This window comes from Trachurus japonicus, chromosome 13, assembly GCF_045865225.1.
Source record: "Trachurus japonicus isolate A0001 chromosome 13, Traja_1.0".
Lineage (NCBI taxonomy): Eukaryota > Metazoa > Chordata > Actinopteri > Carangiformes > Carangidae > Trachurus > Trachurus japonicus.
The window spans coordinates 28383894-28398872 of NC_140919.1; the positions used below are offsets into that span (position 1 = coordinate 28383894).

A 14979-nucleotide genomic window follows, 5' to 3' on the forward strand; every position below is an offset into this window, starting at 1 on the left:
CAGGATGAAAACCAACAACCACCTTTAGAATTGGATGCCAAGTGAGGGGTTGTGTTCAGAGGGACTTGCTGCAGTAGCTACAACTGTTTACAGTGTGTTATCCAAACTACACCTACTGTTTTATTTGGCAGATAAAACTTCAGTTCAGGAGTTTGAACCATACAACAAACTAAACAGCAGAATGTAAGAAAATACGTGTTGCTAGTTTGATTTTTTGATGCGTCTCTTGTGCATCCACCAAGATTATGGAAGTGCAATTAATAAGTCCTTATACAGTGTGGAACCACAAATGCCATGAACCTACTCACGTTTTACAAACATCTGATGTTACTGACATTAAATCCTTTTATTGTAACATTAGATCAGCCTACTGTAGCATTGTGTCATTAAAAAAAAAAGACTGTAGCTGAGCTGTTGATATCAAAGCGTCTACACTCCATCCTCAGTGATAAGTGCAGCAGTATTACGTAAAACAGTTCATTCATCACATCAGGTCGGTGCTGCTGCTCCAGAGGTTATCAGAAAGCATCAAACTTCTTTGTGCTGGGATACTGTGCTTAAAGTTTGAATTTTCTCTGACCTCACACTGGTGAATGAGGAACTACTTGCAAGCGATTTACAAAAGTATTGATTACCTGTGTCTGGACCCTGAAGAGAGGAGCGATGTATGAGAAAAAGCTTAGATTTTATAGTAAAACCTTTTGATTTACACTGTAATTTTGTTGTATGAGTTAGGTACCAACTAAAAACTGACCACTTCTGTCTGGTCCACTATTTCTTCTTTAGGCTCCAAGAGACTATGAGCCACAAGGGAGACATTACAGGGGATTGCAGAGGAAAGGAGCTCATAACAAAACACAGCAATGTTACATGTTTCACTGTTACACTATAACATTTTGTTATAGTTTTAACCTGAACACCAGCAGAAACCCCTAACAATGATAGCCTACATTTGTTTTCCACCTGTTATAGCTGCTGCAGTGCAGGATGCACATGCCAGTTAGGAGAAAACACTGAGACATGTAGACTACACTCACATTTTATCTGCTTCTTAAACCAAATCACAGAATGAGGTGTTTCCCCCCTACTATTGCTTAAACACAACTGCTTAAATGATGTGTAAAACTTCAATATGAATGAATGCTATAACACAATGTGTCTACTCCTTAATTCTCAAGTAAGATCAACACCATTTTTCACATTATGTAACCAGTATTTTCACAATTATATAGTATGATTCATTTCTTCTTTCCTCTTAAATGCCTTTTTTGTTACTTCCACAGTAATCTTTCTTCTTTGTACTTTAAACACCAGTGCTAAGTATTTCAATTATGTCTAGTCCTATATAACAAAATCACGGGCTGTGTTATAAAGTGTAGCTGATGCTACAACCACAACAACAGGGCACTGACGCTGATGGGGTGGATGGCTCCCACTGGGACCGTTTGAGCTGAACTTTTAGGAAGCATCATTGAGCATGATGTCTAAACCTTTCAAGATTAGTGAGATAAATCCCAGCGGGTCTCCTGGCTACTTGAGACATCAGATGGAGGAAACAAGACACACCCGCAGGCGTGAGCCTCTGGACAGGAAATGCCCCAATATAAATAGGAATCAGAGATGATTTGACTGATATACTAGGCTGTGTGTGGTGAGAGCCACACACACAGTCATTTAAGGATACACAGTTTCCAGACTGTAAACTGTATCTTACAGTTCAAAGAGTGAATATAATATCTGAAACATTAAATGACACATGCTACCAGGTCACTGTTTACATGAGTCTTCCTTCCTGTAAAATCCTCTTGACTCTGTGTACACTGTGTAGCCTCAAATGTACGTCAACCAGTGTTTCCTCATGAGGTCTCCCCACTGGACTGCCCAATCGACTCTTGACCCTGCTTCCTGGTCTAAAATTAACCCCACCCACAACCGCAACCACCACCACCCAAAGTCTGCCGCCAGGAAACTGCTATCATCATCCATCATTTCATTTCTGACGTCATTTACTCTCAGCTCATGGATACACAAACAAATTACACCTGCTGCTGTTTTATTTTCCACACGTCTTCCAGAGCAACATGTTACCTCAAAATAAAACTGATTAGGATTTCTTAAAGCGTCCACAATAACAAAATGCCCCAAGAGTTTGACACCTAGGACTTTATTTGTAGCATCAGACTCAGACCTGTGATCCCAGTGACAGTCTGTACCGGCAGACTTAAAGGAGAGTCCGGTTACTGGCTTCCATTGGGTCGAGTCCAGCTGATGAACACGACAGACAAACAAGCTCTAGTACTCTGAGAGCTCAGGAAATCTGCAGCCAGGTCACATAAAGCATACATTTAACCTACAAATTGAGATTGTTACGTGAATCATAAATGTTCAGGAATACAGAGGAATGCTTAACCTTTGACCCAAGGATCTTCATAATTAATTAGCATTTACTTTACAAATCATCACAAGATTTTACAGCTGCAAATGTTGAGTTTGGCAGGGAATATCGCTGTATACAGAGTTAACAGAGTTGTACAGTATTTATCCCATGTTGTTGCCACAGTTCCTTTGTGTCTGTTGACTGTCTGTGCTGTTGCTGACATTTTCAAGACCAGTTTACGAACATTCAGTATTGAAGTTTGGCTCAGTTCTTTCTCACGGGCAGGCAAAGGCTGTCCAAGCCCTCTCTTTGATCCAACCAAACAGCAGAAACAATTCATCAATCAATGGGTCAATCCAAATCTGCACGTAAAGGTGGAGAAATCTATTCTACGGAGATATTACTGTAGGAAACATATCTTGCCAACAAAGGCAACAAAAACAGCTGATGCTCTCATCCAAATATGTTTTACTGAACTCAGGTAATATATTAATATTATATCATATTAAGTCTAATATAATGTTATACCAAAATCACAAGCAATATCTGAGGCCCAACATTTACCCACTGATACATTATGTAACTAGGTGCCACGCATGTGTTGCTGATCCTCTATCATAGCGTGGGTGTGTTTTGGCGGCATCAGCCTCTGTACCTACTTTGGGCCAACGCACATACCAGGCTAGCTGAGCTCTGTGGAGGAGCTGGAACTGGGGGGCAAACAGATCCTATGACCATCACACTGCAGCTGTCGCTGGAGTGTAACATTAAGACAGGGGCTATTTGAAATGACTGTGTACTACCACTAGTTGCTCTGACAGCTCTGCGCAGCAGCATAAAGTCAAATCACTTCAAGAAATATGTTTTTTATGTCGATTTTTATCACATGAACAGTTTACAGTCAGTTTTTTTAAAAGAGCAGTAAACTATAGTACTGCTCCATATGGTAAACCCCATTAATGTGGATTACAGTGAGATTAAGAATTATTTCTAAACTTGTGTAAAGACGCTATAATTTCTGATAATTTAGAGGTTGGGTGATTTTGGTACTCCTGCCCCAGCCACATACCACTCCCGAGGGGTTAAAATAAATGTTACAGATAATTTTCAAGTGTTGTTTGACACACATCTCATTACAAGAACACTCTTATAAACTTGGATTCATAGTGACATGCCACGCTGCAAATAGTTACCATAAACCTCTGAATACTGAAGTGTTTGTAACCAGCAACTGGCATGTTGGAATAAACAGAAGTGGCAGCTGTCTAACTAAAACTGTCTTTGCATTTAAACAGCGTGCTATTGTTATGCTTTCCAAAGTCAGCAATGTGGCGTCTGCAGGCTGCCACATAAACTATTCTGCACAGCTCTCTGCTCCTGAGCTGAAGTGATGCAGTACTTCAGAAAACTAATCACGTTTTAGGCTGATTTAAAACGAAATTATACAAACACTGAGAACCAAAGGCATGGTGACTGACTGACACATACAGTACACTGCTGCCACTCCAGACTGCGAGGAGACAGTTCTCTCCCCAACAACTGCTTTTTCTACATTTTCCAAAAGCAACAGCGGAAAGCCTTCACATATCTGCAGACTGCACTGAATCATCAGCACAGAGACTTAACCACATCCATCCAACCTACCTTAATTCTCAGCCTCAGCGTGTCTCCTCCGGTGGTTCAGAGGTGACAGACCTCCACCTGCAGCAGCAGAGGCTCAATCTCAGCCTCTCTCTCCTCTCTTTTACTCCTATGACTCCCTCTCTCTAACGTCTTCAGCTACTCTCCTTCACGTTTTTGTCTTGCTGCTTCTCCCTTCTCTCTGTCTGATGCCTTTGCCCCTTGCCACCAGCCTGCCTCTTGCTCCCCTCAATGAAACCTCGGGCCTGTCTCGGGCCCATGGCATCTGTAGAAGGGACATATCCAGCCACCTGATTGGCCATAGGGCAGGGAAATGCCCCATATTAGGGCAACAAGGGGCGGGACTGCATAACTATGATAAAGGAGGGGAGAGAAGAAGATAACAAAGTTTGTGACATAGTAGACTGTCTGTATGAGTTGTGGGGCTACTGACTGAGGCTACTCTCTCTGTCTCACAGATTCCTCCAGCATTCTTGCAACATGTCAAACTTGGTTTATGAAATCCATCAGTATCAGTGTTGAAAGGAGATTCAGAGTTAAAATTTGACAGTTCAGAACTTGTTAGTGCTAAAATAAGTGGTACGTTGCGCAAGAGAACAGCACTGTTGCCTCTAAAATGAATGAATGAATGAATGTAAAGTGATATAACCCAGGAATTAAACAGTTCTACAAATAAGTTTGGCTACATTAGCAAAATTGAACTAATCTAATTTTAAAGCATTGATTACCAGCTGTAAAACAAAAGCTCAGAGTTCATCTACTCTCGTCCTCATCTACCGTCTGTCTCTTAACTGCTAACTTTACATGAAGTGTGATGTGCAAGCTGCTCAGTGGGACAGTTTCCAAGAACATTAAATCCATGATGATTAAAAGCTGGTGCATGGTGTGCATGTTATGGGTTTTATGTCTTCAGCAAGTAGTTTGTGTATTCGTGTCCCTGAGCTGAGTGAGTTCATGTCAAACCAGGAAGATAGAATGGACCAAAAAAAACAAGCTCTAATAAAACTCCAACAGTCTTTAAATATCTGGATGAACTTTCCAACAACAAGTCATGTTGATGGGAAGTTATTTTTATCCCAAATGGCTGAAAATAGGAACAGCAGGCCTTGGATCTTGTTTTAGAGCAAATGTGACTCTTCCTTTTCAGAGAGCAACTGAGCGATATGTGTGTGTGTGTGTGTGTGTGTGTGTGTGTGTGTGTGTGTGTGTGTGTGTGTGTGTGTGTGTGTGCCTCCTTGTCTGTGTATTCCTGTCTACCTTTCTGTGTCTCAGCGTGTTCTGTCTGTGTGCCACTGTTTGTTTCCCTGCTGATATTTACAGATGATTTTTAGGAAACCAGCTGGCTGCAGAGCTGAGGTAAATGTGAGAGGGTTTAGATGTGCCAGCCAAGATCCTCTCTAATACCTTTACAGACTGTTCTACTAGTATTACTCATCTTACTTAAATTATGAATTAATGTGTTGAGTCCTGTAGCTAAATTCTCTGTTCCTCTAAACAAAATTAAACACAAATTGAAATTCTTTGCAAACAAAATTTCCAATATAAACCACGTACACTAACACAGCACGGCAGACATGGCGCAGGATGGTCAAAAAAAGTGTGGGATTCTAATCGGCAACACCAAACACTGATCACCTAACCAATCAAATAGACCTGCCGCTAATTGCGTATTGCATTGTAAATAATTCCCAACACAACTGTATCAAGTCGGGCTGCCTACAGTCTGATGGATTTTCATCAGTGGGAAAAATATGACTATTATATTTTTAAGTCTAACCACAGAAAAACTCTTCAAAGAAGATATTCATCTCTGCTCTGACAGCTAGAATTTTACTTCTCATTTGCCTTAATCTGACCTGCCTCTTTTCAGTTCAGCCTGGCAAGCCATCAGCCACATTAATAGACAATAATAACGATAATCAACATGATGAAGATGCCAGTTGTGCAGCCGTTACAGATGCAAAGGGAAAATGAAGGAGATGTACTGTACAGTACATCAATTACACCCACACATTCCTGTTAGTTTATGCAAATAAACTACATTAAATTAAATCAAAAGCCAAGTAAAAATGCCAAGTGTTTTCTGGTTCCCTGATGTGGGAAGGTGCAACATGTCTGGCACATTTCAAAGTGAATCACATAGTCTAAAGGTCCTCTATAGGCTACTGTAGAAAGGTAGATTTCCTTGTCTTCTGGTGATAAAGCAAGTATGAAAGTTCTATATTAATACTATGAAAATATCAAAGTCTCAGTCCACAATGATATACATAGCCTGTTATGTGTTCAGGTCACAACTGTATTGTCACCACACTCTCAGTTGTGCCCATGAAGTCCTACTCACTTCCTGACCACGCTCACATTAGGCCTACACACCAAACCATTAACAATTAATCCACACTCAAACCCAAGCAATAATAATGTTAACTGTACTTAACAACAAGCTATTAGAAGGTTTACAACAGATATGACAGACAACCTGGGCTGTGTGTGTGTGTGTGTGTGTGTGTGTGTGTGTGTGTGTGTGTGTGTGTGTGTGTGTGTAAGAAAGAGAGAGAGAGAGAGAGAGAGAGAGAGAGAGAGAGAGAGAGAGAGAGAGAAAGTAGCTAGGTAAACCTGCTAACTGTTAGCTACCGTAGCTCAGGCGTTGGTCTCCGTCAGGTAAAAGCTGCAGTTTATTCCTCAAATGAAGCTCATCAAGTTGTTGAGCCTCTCTGGTACAGTTATCCAAAACCGAGGGGGGCATCTGTGTGTTTGCAATTCACGAAAGCAACGTGAACGTACGTGCAGCTCACACTTAGTACAGTTACGCCAAGGGAGGCAGAGGCGTAACTGTAAGTCTATGGGGGAACAAACTGCGCATGCGCCACATACACACGAGCAGAAGAGGCAGAGCAGCTCTGTGCCTCACCTCTGAAATACAACGAGAAGGTGAGTGGCTACTACGGCCGCTGCCTGGCCGGGGGTAAACTAAGTTGAGTCGCGTTTATTAGACTATGAAAATCACCAAATGCTGACACTTTTAAACCTGTGGTAAAGTTATCTGAAAAAAAAAAAAATTAGCCTAAATAATTTAATTATTCCTGACTGCCTAGGGGAGGCACTGACTGCACGTCCTGTGTGTGGGTCAGAAGAGAGACTCTTGCCAGGCAGAGAAGTGTAGAAATATAGAAACTTTAAAACTTAAACAAGCTTAAACAAGTCATCTGACGTGATGGAACTCATTGTGAGTTTTTAAAATGGTAGGCTACTTTTCAACACTTTATGGGGCAAATCCTTTCAATTTAATAAAAAAAGAAATCAGTGGTGGATGATTTGAGCGTGAAATTAAAATGGTTATACTATTCTGACAGTTTCTAACTTTTCAAGTTGTCAAATTTGTGTTTGGTGCAGCCCCTGCACACCGATTTAGCTGCTTTTCTCAGGACTGTGGGTGTGTATACTCTACACTTCACTGACACTCCTTACTGTCAGTGCTGGACAACTTTGCCTTTCATAGTTCATCATCATCATAGCTCTACCAAACTACATACTTAGCAGAGGTCGGCTTATCCACAATAAGTGAAAAACCCATAGACCCAGCAGAGCACCAACCAGTCCACAGCCCAGTAGATGAGTGATGAATGTGTCCCAGTGCCAGGGAGCCGGGCAGAGGTGGGGACGTGAGGGAGAGATGCTGTCAGCGCAGATCCAGGCAGCCAGCACTGTGTCAGCTAACATGGTCATTGTTGCATTCCAGCTCCTACACAAAGCCAGGATTTAGACATGAGGGAGGCCTGGGACCCCTGGGCTAGACACGAAAGGATGGAGGGTGTATCTGTGTGCCATTGGTGATTTTCATGTTTTTTTATGAAGGATGTTTTTCAAAAATTTTCATCTTACTGCTTATATGATGCTGTAATCTGGGCAGACACACAGGAATTTGCTGTTATTTTTGGAGTTGGGTGGTCAGTAAAGACAGTCAGGCAGAGTAAAGGCAGACTGAGGTGGGGTGGGTTGTAGAGGGTGTGGTTGTGGGGGGATGGATAGGGGGTGGTGGGGGGTTGTTGGACGAAGTGGGTTTAGGGTGGATGAGCCGCTTGGTTGGCATCGGGTACATGGTCCCACCAGACCACAGCTATGCCCTTGTCAGCGCTTAAATGGGCCAGGAAATTGGAGCAGGGCGTGTGTGTGTGTGTGTGTGTGAGGGGGAGGATCGCTATGGTCCCTTAAAGGTTATTAACGTTTCAATTAATGCCCACTGTCACCAGAGCAACTACTTGTTACTGATTGTAGAACAAGACAGGTTCCTCTGTTAAACCTGAAGTTTAAGCATCATCAGTCAGTTGACTGATCATTTAATTTGTTAAGTCAGAGTGAGCCAAGAAATAACACCCGGCCGCTTCAACAGTCCTCGGTGTATTCACAGCACCAATAAGTGTCCAGGGAGTAACGATGGACATGGAGCAGAGCGAAGATAAATAAACGTGGACATACTACTGTGAAGAAGTATGAAAAGAATAGACATGTGTGGTTTGGAAAAATATTTTAAAATGTATAAAGATATGATTGTTTCAGCTTTTTACGATACAGTAAGCTCACTGTACACACCAAAAGCAACTTTTATTTGTAGTGCAACAAAATTACATAAAAAGGAATCCCAGAATGCTTTGCGCAGCGCAGGCAATACCTGATAGCACAACCCAATGTAATCCCAATGTGAGTGACACAGATTTCTGCTTTCTTTTCATATAGTGAGGCTTCACTGGGATGTACTACAGGGACAAGACAAAGCTCATCAACAGATGTAATGCTCTCTCTTTATCTTTGACCTAAGTTAAACAACAGCCAGGTTGATGGGAGTATTAAAACCTCCCCAGGCTCAAGGCTCAGAGGTGAAACATGTTTTCCACCCAGTTCAGGGTGACACTGATACATAGATAAGGGCAACAATGCTGTACAATTATTTTTGTGTATCTGGGTATACATACACAACATACACACATTTCCCTTCACGCTTGCAGACAACAGAACTGTTTACGGTGACACAATGCTCACTTCCTCTCTTGGCTTTGCCTTGACCTCAGCTCAGTGACCTCTCTGTGTGTTGACCTGACCTCTTGGTATTAATAGAGATGAATGTCCAAGGCTCAGTTTTTTAAATGTTACAGTACATATACCATTTGCTTGTGGAATACCTGTAGTTTACTGAACAGTGATTATAGAATATTAATATAGTTGGACTGTAAAAATTGACCTTTAAACCATTAAACAGCAGTATGCTAGAGAAAGCTATCATAACCTTCTTTACAGCAGGTTGAATGTGCTGCTAATCTCTTCACTTGCCTGCCAGTGATGTGCAGTGGCTTTGGGAACTAAACAAATCTTTCTGGTATGGACGGTGGTGAGGAGCAGCCGAGAGTGAAACGCACCACATTGCACTGTACATTTGCAGCTATATAGTTGTAAATAGCTAACTGCTAACTAATACTCCAGTCTCCAGCCTAAACACACTCTCTCTCTCTCACTTTCTCACCTGCTACACACACACACACATCTGCGTACTGGGCTATTCCTTAAAGAAGCTGCTCTACTCCTATAACAATCCTCTCTCAAATTGCACAGAGATAATAAATGTTATCTGATTAAGTTGTATGTATTTACAAATTTAAAAATGAATTTCCTTAAATGAATTACAAATTGGAAGACTTTTGTTTTTATAGTGTAAATTTTAGTTTGTTCGGGTTTTTAAGATTGGCCTTGTTAAACCAGTGTACACCATGTTTACAAATTGCTGTCTCAAGAATTTATCATTGTATTTTTTATTGTAAAAACTCCTTATGACATGTTATAATTTTGTAGTTTTAGTCTAAGATGCAATCTAAATTGGTTTGGGTTTAACTGGTTAAGAGTAGTTGAAATGATTTATATTTTACAAACAGAGCAACTTCAGCCTCAAGTGGACATTTGTGAAACTGCAGTTTTGGGACTTTGTAATGACTTCCTTTTTCAACTACCGTACATGTTTCAGTATCAATTTATGGCACAATGAAACAAATAGATTGGACAGACAAGTGGCCTACCATTAATTGAATTAGCCTAACTAAAATATACTTTGATGTGATGTGATGCTCATGTTGCTGTGTTTCTGGTGGACATATATGTGTCTGTTATTGTTCAGAATTATTTATAGTTTGTAAGATATTGTGCAAAAAAGTCTTATTGCAACATAATGTGTTCAGTGTGTTCATGTCCTGCTGTAGCCAGCAAAATTATAATAAAGTTTCTCTTACAAAGATATTTGAATCAACACAGAAAATAAGACTCTACATTTAATTTTTGAATTGATAGATAGAACTTGCTCCACTTCTATAATAAATATGTTGATCAGTCAAGTCCAGTATTGGTGAGACTCTACACAGGTGATCAAAAGAATATATAAAATGTTACTAGCAAATCAATATATTGCAGTGTCAACTCATCCAATCCTGCAGAAGAATTGCAGTCATGAAAGTCAATTACGTGAAGTATAAGTGACTCAGCTTATTAGCAGAGCTGCTAGTAGAGGGGCAGATCATGTAGAGAACTAGAGCAACAAACCAAATCAAATAACAATCTCATCCTATCAACCAAGGAATGTCCTTCAGTCCATTTAATGCAGCATCGCAATGAGCAGACACCATGTCTATTCTTATATGCAACTAAACTGAAGCAAATATATTTTGCAGTAAACTAGCTGGTGGTCATTGGCTTGATTATAGTCAGAGTCAGCAAGTTTTTTGAATGAATAAAGCGCTCTGCTTAGCGATGGTAGCACAGTTGCCAGGTGGAGGATTGGGGTGAGTGGTGGTCATATAACTCATGACTGTTGCAGAGACCAGGTTTTGGATCCAGAGAGACTTAGTCTGTGGTTTTGGTTTTGGCAAAAGCATTATATGTAATATTAAGGAAAAATATTAGTTGCAGTTAAATCATGTGAATAAACATGATGCATCTGAAGTTACTGTGAATATTTTTTCTGTATTATGTAACAAGACCAGAATCTTCCCTTTACCTCAACCAAATGCTGCCAGAGTCTGAAAACCTAATGTGGATATTGTAGGCTACTGCAAACAATCTTATATGTCAACAAGTAGCAAAAATCACAATTCACAGTTCAGACCGAGCTTCAGTCACTGGATTATCAAACCTTGTGAACCACCTGAAATATTGTGATTGTTTAAGTAACATCAATGTTTTCTAACTATCCAAATGCACCCAATTTATTAGAAAAACATATGAATACATGGATTCTTATGTGTACCATATAAAAAAACATTTCAAGTATATGTGCATGAACAAATGTTTTGATTGGTAATTTGTATGTCTTATAATTTATCCAGAGGATGCATACTTGATGTTAATATATCTATCTACAGGTGACATTTATGTCAACATCAGTCTTAATATAGGGGAATGTCATAATACACTTACAGTATGTATTGTGCTGTGATCATGGTGAATGTGGACTTTAGTGGACACCCACTAAAGTCAGACAGTTTCACTTCTTACAGAGAAGATTATTTGTTAATTTCTGAACTAAGATGTCAATTAACCAAAGATTAACTCTGATCTTGACACAAACTGCCCCCTAAACTCAGCCGTTACAGTAGCTAAACTGTTCTGAGAAAATGGAAAAGTTTTTGCCATATACAGTAATCCAATGACTATTTACTTTATGTCTGATGTTTTAAGACAAAAATGTTACTTTTAGGGAGGTTGTGTTGCTCCACACACACAGTAAGACAGTTATTCATCCTGACCTGCATTGGAGGAGGGCGTCCAGGTGACTCTGAATATTCCACGCAGGCACTCACACATGGTCCGCAGCAGAAAGCCGATGGAGGAAGCACACAGATGGAGGAGCCCACACACGAGCTGGGAGAGCTGGGTGGCAGAGCCGGGGGAGACAGGTGGGTGTCAGAGGCGATCCGGGGATCGGTTTGGCTGTTTAGGCCCACGGGAGACCAAGCTAGACAGTCAGTGTGTGGTTCACAAATAGAAAGAAAGCAAGTGAGAGAGAGAGAGAGAGAGAAAGAGAGAGAGAGAGAGGGTGGGAAAGAGGGATGATGGATGGATGGACAGAAAGAGAGACAGAAAACAGAGGAGGAGAGGTGGGACAATCTCACGTACATATCAACATATGGACCACTGGACTTTTTTTTTCTGTAGACCAGGAAATGGACACTGTGTGTGTGCTTGTGTTTGTGTGAGGGAGAGGCGACAGCAACGAGACAGGGCAGAATAGGGGTGCATTAGCACTAGTGGACAGTCAGCAGTTTGCTCTGACCCTCTGTAAAGCCCTGCTCCATTGTTTGTGGTGCTGGAGGCTTTAGCTGTGGCCCAGCAGGGCCTTGTTTCTGGGCTTAGAGGGACTGGACACTGGATACCAGTCAGACACAACCGCACCACAAATGGAGCAACACATCCTCTGCTTGTGGCATTTTATCACTATGTGATCAGAAAATTTATTTAAAGTTTGAAGCTGGTGTTATTCTGTATTTTTCATATGTTCCACAAAGACCAGAACCAGCATTTTGAAGCTTCTGTGCTGTGAACAGTGACAGTTACATGAAGTTTTGCAAATGACTCACAAATGTATTGATATTTTTCATATAATTTACATTTCTGAACACAAATTGTGGATTTTTAGCAGCCTAACAGGAGGAAATAATATCGTTGGGACTATTTTTTTCAAGTGACTATTTCCATCAGCAGGACGATCTATGTCTTGTCATGGTAATGAAGGGACATGTCACCCAGGGCAACAGTGAGACTCTCTGATGTGTTTGTGGTGGATCAGGGAAATAAGATATACTAAGCAGTTTTCAAATGCCGCAAACAATGTTAAACCAAGTAAATGGTCTATTTGATCTGGATTTTGTTGCATTTTCTTCACAAACTAAGTATAAATCAAAATCATATGCTTTTGGGAATCAAAGACCATGGTGCTTGGTAGTAAGCACAATGTTGTGCAATGTTGAAAGAAATAGGCAGCCAGACCAACCAATAAGATGCAAGTAGTGGGAGGGGTTTAGAAACTTGTCAGTGGAGGTGATATATTAAAATCTGATCCAACTGAGTTTCACACCTTTTGTTCAGATACTGTATATCCTCTGATTGGAAGATGTATGAGATCTGGTATGTGAATTCAGGCACTGAACAAAACTATAGACAAAACAATATAAGAACAGTACATTGTTAAAATATTTGCTTTCAGGGTATTGCATCAGTGCTTGATCCCCACTGTTTTATTTTTTTCATCCTTATGATTTATTATATTATATTTATTTAATACATTCCTCAGTCTGACCAAAGACATCAAAGAATGGAGGATGGAACAGTGTTGGTGCCATCCAATGAGTTTTACAACGTTAACAAATTCACATTGCTGTTGTGTTCCTCTCCTTTGTGGCCAAATATGAATTAGGTGAGTTTCCATGGGGCCATCTAGTTACAACAAATGAGTTTATCTGACCAGTGAGACCAATGGTGATGATGCCTAATTTTTGTGTGTAAAGAGGCTACCTTTTAGTTTAGCTATTTCTGCACAGTCAGTGTTAGTATAATCATCTGTCACCTACTTACGAGCAGTAGTAACGTCACGCCTTCGGTATCAGACTTTAGTCGTTTGAACTCTATTTTTCTTCTATTCTGAGTTTACTAGTTAGCATGCTAACCAGCTAGCCCTGCTCCATTCAGATGATCTCATCATTTCCTCATATATGCCCTGAAGAAGTCGTATTGCTCAGGGATGTGATGTAATCTTGTGTCTGTGACACACAGTGATGCCTGAAGTGTTCGGCAAGACCGGTGTGTAAACAGTTGATGCTGTCATTGACAATACCAAAACACACAACAAGATCATTTATAACTCATTTTAAATGTTATATTAAATGATAATAACATATTTATCATAATCATATTATGATAATAATAATAATCCAAATGCTGTTGGTTCAGTGCAGCATTTTGGTGGTGTGGTGGTGCTGGATGAGTCGATGCCTCACCAAATTTGTTAGGGCATCCTCTTTGGACCATATGTGCCAAATTTCATCCCAATGCTTTCCCACTGGACACATATTTTAGAGTGCTGTTCTCCTCACTTTCTGACGTGACAACCACTTAATAGAACATCTTCAGCATGTCAACCTTATGTCTCTTACAGTATTCATTCATCCACCATTGATTTTTTTTTTATTGTGTTGGCCTGATTTGAATAAACCTGTGACTTCCCACAGCGACAAGGTGTGAGGCTTCATCAGGTCTCTGGGCAGTAAACGTAGTTTCTGTTCTCATTAGTGGTGATGTTTGTCTGCCACATGCCTCAGCTAATCCCTACAAACTGCAGAGTAGTTGAGAGCTGAGTCATCGAGGATGGAGCCAGCACATGCGCGCACACACACACACACACACACACACACACACACACACACACACACACACACACACACACACACACACACACACACACACACACACACACACACACACACACACACTTAACTAAAGCCGTGAGAATCCGGTGGGTTTAACAGAAAGTGAGTCAGGAGGATCACACAGGTTCTCTCCTCTTGATGCCCACTCACAGCTCAGACCTTCAAGCTTAAAAACTTCCCTGACAGTATTCATCATCATCCACTTTTGCAGATATGACTAATTTGTTATGAGCCAAGAAATTGTAATTTTTATGAAAACACAACCACTCCTTTTATGAAGAGGTGTTTTTAGAGAGCCCCATATGTTAGGAAGCAATGCTTGGTAATCCCTTTCAATGCTTCAGAAAAGTATTGTGTGTTGGAGACCATTGGGGACCTGGTGAAACAGGTTGGCATTGGCCCTTCAGATCAATTGATGGCCAACTGAATTCAACATAATAACCTCAATGATTCATCAGGAGTAAAAATAAATCTGAATTTGTTGGAGCGATGAGGATAATGAGACAC

General features: G+C 40.6%; 1 protein-coding gene across 9 annotated transcripts in view; it reads right to left on the reverse strand.

Annotated features, from left to right (window-relative positions):
• Positions 1-4251, reverse strand: part of prx (periaxin) — a 37819-nt gene extending 33568 nt beyond the window's left edge. For all 9 annotated transcript variants that reach the window (XM_085795735.1, XM_085795728.1, XM_085795730.1 and 6 more), the window contains exon 1: positions 4022-4251. The gene's annotated coding sequence lies outside the window, so the exon portion shown is untranslated. The remainder of the gene's footprint in view (positions 1-4021) is intronic.
• Between the last annotated feature and the right edge of the window lie 10728 nt (positions 4252-14979).